At 40.2% G+C, this 6,684-nt stretch overlaps 1 pseudogene; it reads left to right on the top strand.

The window, feature by feature from the left end:
* Positions 1-5,308: 5,308 nt before the first annotated feature.
* Positions 5,309-5,977, top strand: LOC102855751 (annotated as a pseudogene).
* The last annotated feature ends 707 nt before the right edge of the window (positions 5,978-6,684 follow it).

Genomic DNA, 6,684 nt, shown 5'->3' with positions numbered 1-6,684 from the left:
CATCATGGGGTTCTTGTTCTTTGCTTTGTGAATGTGATGAATTACAGATTGTTTTTCTTATGTTGAACTATCCTTCCATATTTGTTATGAATCCCACTTGGTCAAGGTGAATATTTTTTTTCATGTGTCATTGGATTTTATCAGCCAGGATTTTTGCATCTATGTTCACGAAAGATACTGTCCTATAATTTTCTATTTTGGAGGTGTCTTTACCTGATTTCAGTATCAAGGATATATTTGCTTTGTAGAATGAGTCTGGAAGTATTCCATTATTTTCTATTTTCTGATATAGTTTATGTACAATTGGTGACAGTTCTTTTCTGAATGTTTGATAAAATTCACTTGTAAAACCATCTGGTTCAAGGGGTTTTTTTGGTTTTAAGGTTTTTTAATTACCTTTTCACTTTCTTTTTTAATGGGTCTGTTCAGGTGTTCAATTTTTATTTGTGTCTGTTTAGGTAGTTTGTTATTTTCAAAGTATTTGTCCATTACGTCTATGTTTTCATATTTGTTTGAGTATAGTTTTTTCCATAATATTTGATTGTTAACTTCTTTATTTTATTTGTTCCATTGTGACATTGCCATTTCATCTCTTATTCAAGTTATTTGTGTCTTTTCCATCATTTCTTTTGTTAGTTTTGCTAGTGATTTGCTGATTTTATTGACCTGTTTTTTGATTACTGAGACAGATTGTTGCTTTCTTGACATTGTGAATCTTTTCTTAGTAGATCTTAGGTTGTTGAGACTATATGATTACTCAGAGTATAGTATGGCAATGTTTTGTAAAGGACCTGTATAGTTTTTCCTGCCTTCTTGGCATGAGGTTCACAGGAACGAGGGCCCAACAACAGTGATTCCCCTAAGTACTTGAATGGAAAACCAGGAAGCTTGTTGGTCCCTTCCAAAACCGGTATCTCCACTTCAAGCTGCTTAAGCTGCTCGAGTTGCACTGTTCCCTTCTGCTTGGATAATCAGTAATGTTTCCCGAAAGTATTGTAGGCAATGCATCATGCCTCTTCCGGTCACACTGCCTGTTCTCTCTTAAGAAGTTAGTAGAGGTCAGACTCAGCTCCACACTTTCAGCATTCTTTTGGCAGCAGTACCTCAAAAAGTAAAACACAGAGTTCCCATAAGTAAAATCCTGCTAAAGACTGTCCAAAAACTACTGGAACAATGTTTCAACAGAGAACTACCAGAAATACAAGCAGGAGTAAGAAAAGTTTGTGGCACTGAAGACACTATTGCCAATATCAGATGAATCTTGGCAGAATGCAAAAAGTACCAGAGGAATGTTTAATTGTGTTTCATTGACTATGCAAAAGCATTTGACTGTGTGGATCACAAGAAATTGTGGCTAACTTTGAGGAAAATAGTAGTCCCAGAGCAGTTGATTGTGCTCAAGTGAAACCTACACTTGGACCAGAAAGCAGTCCTCAGAACAGAGCAAGGAAACACTGTATCATTCAGGATCAGATAAGGTGTTCATCCAGGATGCATCCTGTCTCTATACCTTTTCAATCTATATGCAGAACAGATCATTCAGAATGCTGGACTTTATGTGGAGGAATGTGGCATCAGGTTTGGAGGAAGACTCATCAACTCATCTGTGTTATGAAGGTAACATAACCATGCTTGCTGGAACTGAGGAAGACCTGAAGCAATTGCCACTGAAGATCAAGGACTGTAGGTGCCATTAAATCAAGTATGACTCATAAGTGACCCTATGAACAAAAGATCTGAACCTAGTTGTGTACCATCTTCACATTTTCTGACACACAAGACCTCATTGCAGCAGTCACCTTATTAATCTACTTGGTTGAGGGTCTTCCTCTCCTTCACCAACTCTCCACCCTTCCCAACATCATGTCCCACTCCAAAGAATAGAAACTTCTAGAAATATGTCCAAAGTATATTAGGTGAAGCCTCATCATTCTTGCCTCCACAGAGCACACTCACCACAGCTTCTCCAAGAAATATCTATTTATTTTCTTGGCCATCCATGAAATGTTCAGTGCTCTTCTTCAACACCACAGCTCAAAGGTATCAGTTCTTTTTCTGTCATCCTTATTCATTGTCCAGGTCTCAGATGCATAGCTAGTAATTGAGAAGACCATGGCCTGAATCCGATGCACCTTAGTCCTCAAACTGACATCATTGTTGTTGTTGATTGCCTTTGAGCTAAGCATTACTCAAAGCGACACCATGAACAAAAGGCCTAAAGCCCCTCTACAACTATTAACATTTATCAAAGTTCATAGAGTTTCCAGAGGCATGGTCTTTGGGAAGTGCATGTCATTCGTGCTACCAAACCTGTCATAGTATGTTATTATTGTTATGTGCCCTTGAGTCATCTGTGATGCATAGGAGCCCTATGTACAGCAGCTCTGAACCCTTCCCTGTCCTAAGCCAGTCTCACTAATTCTGACACACCAACCTCCATTGCTGCAGTCACTACACCAATCCATCTCTTTGGGGTCTCCTTCTCCTGCACTGTCCGTCCACCCTTTTGAGCATGATGTTCTTCTCCAATGACAGGTCGCTCCTGGCCACGTGTCCAAAGTAAGTAAAGTGAAGCTTCAAAATCCTAGCCTCCAAGGAGAGATTTGGTTTCACCCTCTCCAAGCCAGACCAGTTTGTTTTCTTAGCAGTTCATGGTATGTTCAAGACTCTTCTCCAGCACCACAACTCGAAGGCATCTATTCTTCTGTCATCCTTAGTCATTGTCCAACTCTCTGAAGCATAACAAGTAATTGAGAAGACCATGGCCTGGATTAGGCTCACTCTTTTGGGTCACCCTTCTTTGGAATGGGAACAAATATAGATCTCTTCCAGTCAGTTGGCCAAGCAGTTATTCTTCAGATTTCTTGGAACAACTTGATGAGCACATGCAGGGCAGCATCTGTTTGCTGAAATATATCAATTGGTATTCCAACAATTTCTGGGGCTTTATTTTTTGCCAAGTCCTTCAGAGCAGCCTGCACTTTCCCCTTCATCACCATTGTCTTTTGCTTATATGTTGTTTCTTTAAATTCTTCTGTGTCAGCCAATTCTTTTTGGTACAATGTATACTCTCAGTCCATCTTCTTTTAATGCTTCCTGAAACATTCAATATTCTGCACATATCATCTTTAAGCATTGCATCTCGTAGCTTAAATTTATTCTTTAGTTCTTTCAGCTTAAGGGACGCTGAGAGAGTTCAGCCTTTTTGATTTTCTGACTTCAGCTCCTTGCATATTTCATTATAATATTTTGTCTTGTCCTCCTGAGCTGCCCTTTGAAATGTTCTATTCAGCTCCTTAACTTCTTTATTTCTTCTCAGGACTCAATAATTTTAATAGTTTCCGACCTGCAGATTTTTCCCATTGCAGTGCATCTCCTTACTTCTTGGCTGCTTGTACCAAGGACGTTAATTGTGGATTCAAGCAAGATGAATCTGTTGATAGTTTCAATCTCCTCTTCATCCATCATGATATGGACTATTGGTACAGTGGTAAGGATCTTTGTTTTCTTGATATTGAAACTCAATCAGTACTGAAGACTGCATTCCTTGATCTTCTGCAATAAGTGCTTCAAATCCTCCTCACTTTGAGCAAGCAAGGTTGTGTCATCTGCATAACGCAGGTTTTTTATTAGTCTCCCTCCAATCCTGATGCCACGCTCCTCTTCATAGAGTCCAGCTTCTCAGATAATTTGCTCAGCATATAGATTGAACCAGTATAGAGACAGAACACATCCTTGACACATTCCCTTCTCAATTCCAAACCATGCAGTGCTCCTCTGCTCCATTTGCACAACAGCCTTCCTGGTCCAGATACAGGTTCCTCATGAGCACAATCAAATGCTATGGGATTCCCATTATTCTCAAAGTCAGCCCCAACTTCTCATCATGGTCCACACACGTCAAACGCCTTTACATAGTCAATGAAGCATAAATAGACATTCTTCTGGTATTCCTCACTTTCAGCCAGGATCCATGTGACATCAGCAATGATATTCCTGGTGCCACGGCCTCTTCCAAATCCTGCTTGAACTTCTGGCAATTCCCTATCTATGTGCTGTTCCAGCCATTTTTGAATGATCTTCAGCAGTATTCTGCTAGCATGTGGTATCAGTTATATTGTTCGATAATTTCCACATTCAGTTGGATAACTTTTCTTGGGAACAGGAAGCAATATAGACTCTTTCTAATCCATAGGCCAGACAATTGCCCTCCAAATTTCCTGGCTTAGACTGGTGAGTGCATACAAGGCTGCATCTGTTAATTGAAACAAGTCAATTGGTATCCCACAGATTCCTAGGGCCTTATTTTTTGCCTATGCCTTCAATGCAGCTTCCACTTTCTCCTTCATTACCATTGGCTCCTTTTCATATTGTACTTCCTGAAATTTTCAGTGTCAATCAGTTCTTTCTGGTACTGTGACTCTGTATTGCTTTCAACTTCTTTTGATGCTTTCTGGGCCATTCAATACATTACCCACAGAATTTTTCAACATTGACAGGAAGCCTAAATTTGTTTTTCAGTTCTTTCAGCTCGAGAAATGAAGAGCGAGTTCATCCCTTTTTATTCCCCGATTCCAGTTCTCTGCACATTCCTTTATAATACTTTGCTTTGTTCTCCTGAACTACCCTTTGAAACCGTCTGTTCAGCTCTTATAATTCAACATGTTTTTCTTTAGATTTGTCTTCCTGACATTCCATTACCATCTTCTGACATCCATTTTGGTTTTTCCTTTCTTCTCTGTTTTTGTAATAACCTTTTGCTTTCTTCATGGGTGATATCCTTGATAACATCCCACAACTCATCTGGTCTTCCATCATTGGTCTTCAACACCTCAAATCTATTCTTAAGATGATCATGAAATTCTGATGGAATTGATTCAAGATCATATCTTGATCCTGTAGACTTATTTTAATTTCTTCTGCCTCAATTTGAACTTGCATATGAGTTAATTGAGGATCTGACCCACGGTCTGCCCCTGGCCTAGTTTTGACTGCTGATATTGAGCTTCTCCAATGATTTCTTCCACAAATGTAGTCAATCTGATTCCTATGGGTGAAATTCAAGTGTAAAGTCATCTTTTGTGTCTTTTAGAAAAAGCATTTGCAGTGAATAAAGCATTGTAAACTAAAAATTCAATTATTCTGATTCCATCCTCATTTCTATCACCAAGCCCATATTTTCCAACTACTGTTCATTATTTATTGTTTCCTTCTTTTGCATTCCAGTCACAAATTATAATTAACACATCCTGATTTTGGTCAATTTAACACTGTAAAAGTTGGTAAAAATTCTCAATTTCGGCAAGTGGAGATGGCGGAGCTGTACGTGAAGCCGGGTAACAAGGAGCGCGACTGGAACGATCCGCCGCAGTTCTCTTACGGGCTGCAGACCAAGGCTGGCGGGTCCAAGCACACACCGCTCACTAAGAGGGTCACCGCTGCCCAGGATGGATCCCCCCGAGCCTCTGCCTCAGAGACCATTCTGGGACCTCCACCAATGAGACCCCCACCTCTTTCAAATAAGGCTCCTGGACCGCCACTTGTGGGGACTTCTCTTGTCTCGAGTATGGATCCTGTAAATTTCCAAGACACTGAGACTGAGCCTTTGCTAAAGGATGTCTTGAGACCTTTGGAACAGGCATTAGAGGACTGTCGTGGCCACATGAGGAAGCAGGTATGTGATGACATCAGCCGCCGCCTGGCACTGCTGCAGGAACAATGGGCTGGAGGGAAGTTATCCATGCCAATGAAGAAGAGGATGGCTCTGCTGGTGCACTAGCTTTTCAGCCTCCGGTGGGATGCAGTAGATGATATCCACCGCTCACTCATGGTCGACCATGTGACTGAAGTCAGTCAGTGGATGGTGGGAGTGAAAAGATTAATTGCAGAAAGGAAGAGTCTATCTTCAGAGGAAGCCACGGAAGAGAAATCCACAACTGAAGAGAACCAGACTGTACCAGTGTTCCTTGTTCCATAATACTTTGGATTACTGAGATTTGCCTCATACCATCTCTTAATGCCTTGATGTTTCCTCACTTGGATTCTTTCTACCATCAGTGAGAATGTTGCCCCTTCGGGGTCTATGATGTGACCTATCTCTGTGGAGAAGAGGTTCTATATGGGCCACATGTTACCTGGAACATAGGCTTTTCAATAAAAACATCTCGATGGGCCCCAGGTAGGAGCTATGAAAGCCTTTCCTATACCAGATTGGTCCTTTCTGGTGTCTTCAAGTGCCCTGCTCCTTGCAAACATTATTCTTCCTGATAAAAAAAAAATTCTCAATTTCTTCCTCTTTTGTACTAGAAGTAGGAGTATATATTTGAATAACAGTCATGTTAACGAGTCTTCCCTGTATGCATATGGATATTATCCGATCACTCACAACATTGTATTTCAAAAGAGAAACTGAAATTAACTTTTTGACTATGAATGCAACACTGTTTTTCATTCCCTGAATAGTATATAATATGATAAATCTGATTCAAAGTGGCCATACCTAGTACATCGCATCTCACTAATGACTAGTATGTCAATATTCATGTGATCCATTTCGTTTTTAACAATATCCAATTTTCTTTTTTTAAAATTTAGGTTGTTTATTTTTCATTTCAATGAACATCTACAGAGATTTTGGAATTCCATTCATTCATTGTTGCACCCTTCTCCCCGCACAAACCCCTC

Source organism: Elephantulus edwardii, unplaced genomic scaffold (genome assembly GCF_000299155.1).
Source record: "Elephantulus edwardii isolate Elephantulus edwardi_28Jun2011 unplaced genomic scaffold, EleEdw1.0 scaffold00320, whole genome shotgun sequence".
Classification (NCBI taxonomy): Eukaryota; Metazoa; Chordata; class Mammalia; order Macroscelidea; family Macroscelididae; genus Elephantulus; species Elephantulus edwardii.
The sequence above is the reverse complement of the archived record's forward strand: the minus strand, read 5'-3'. Positions and strand labels throughout refer to the sequence as shown.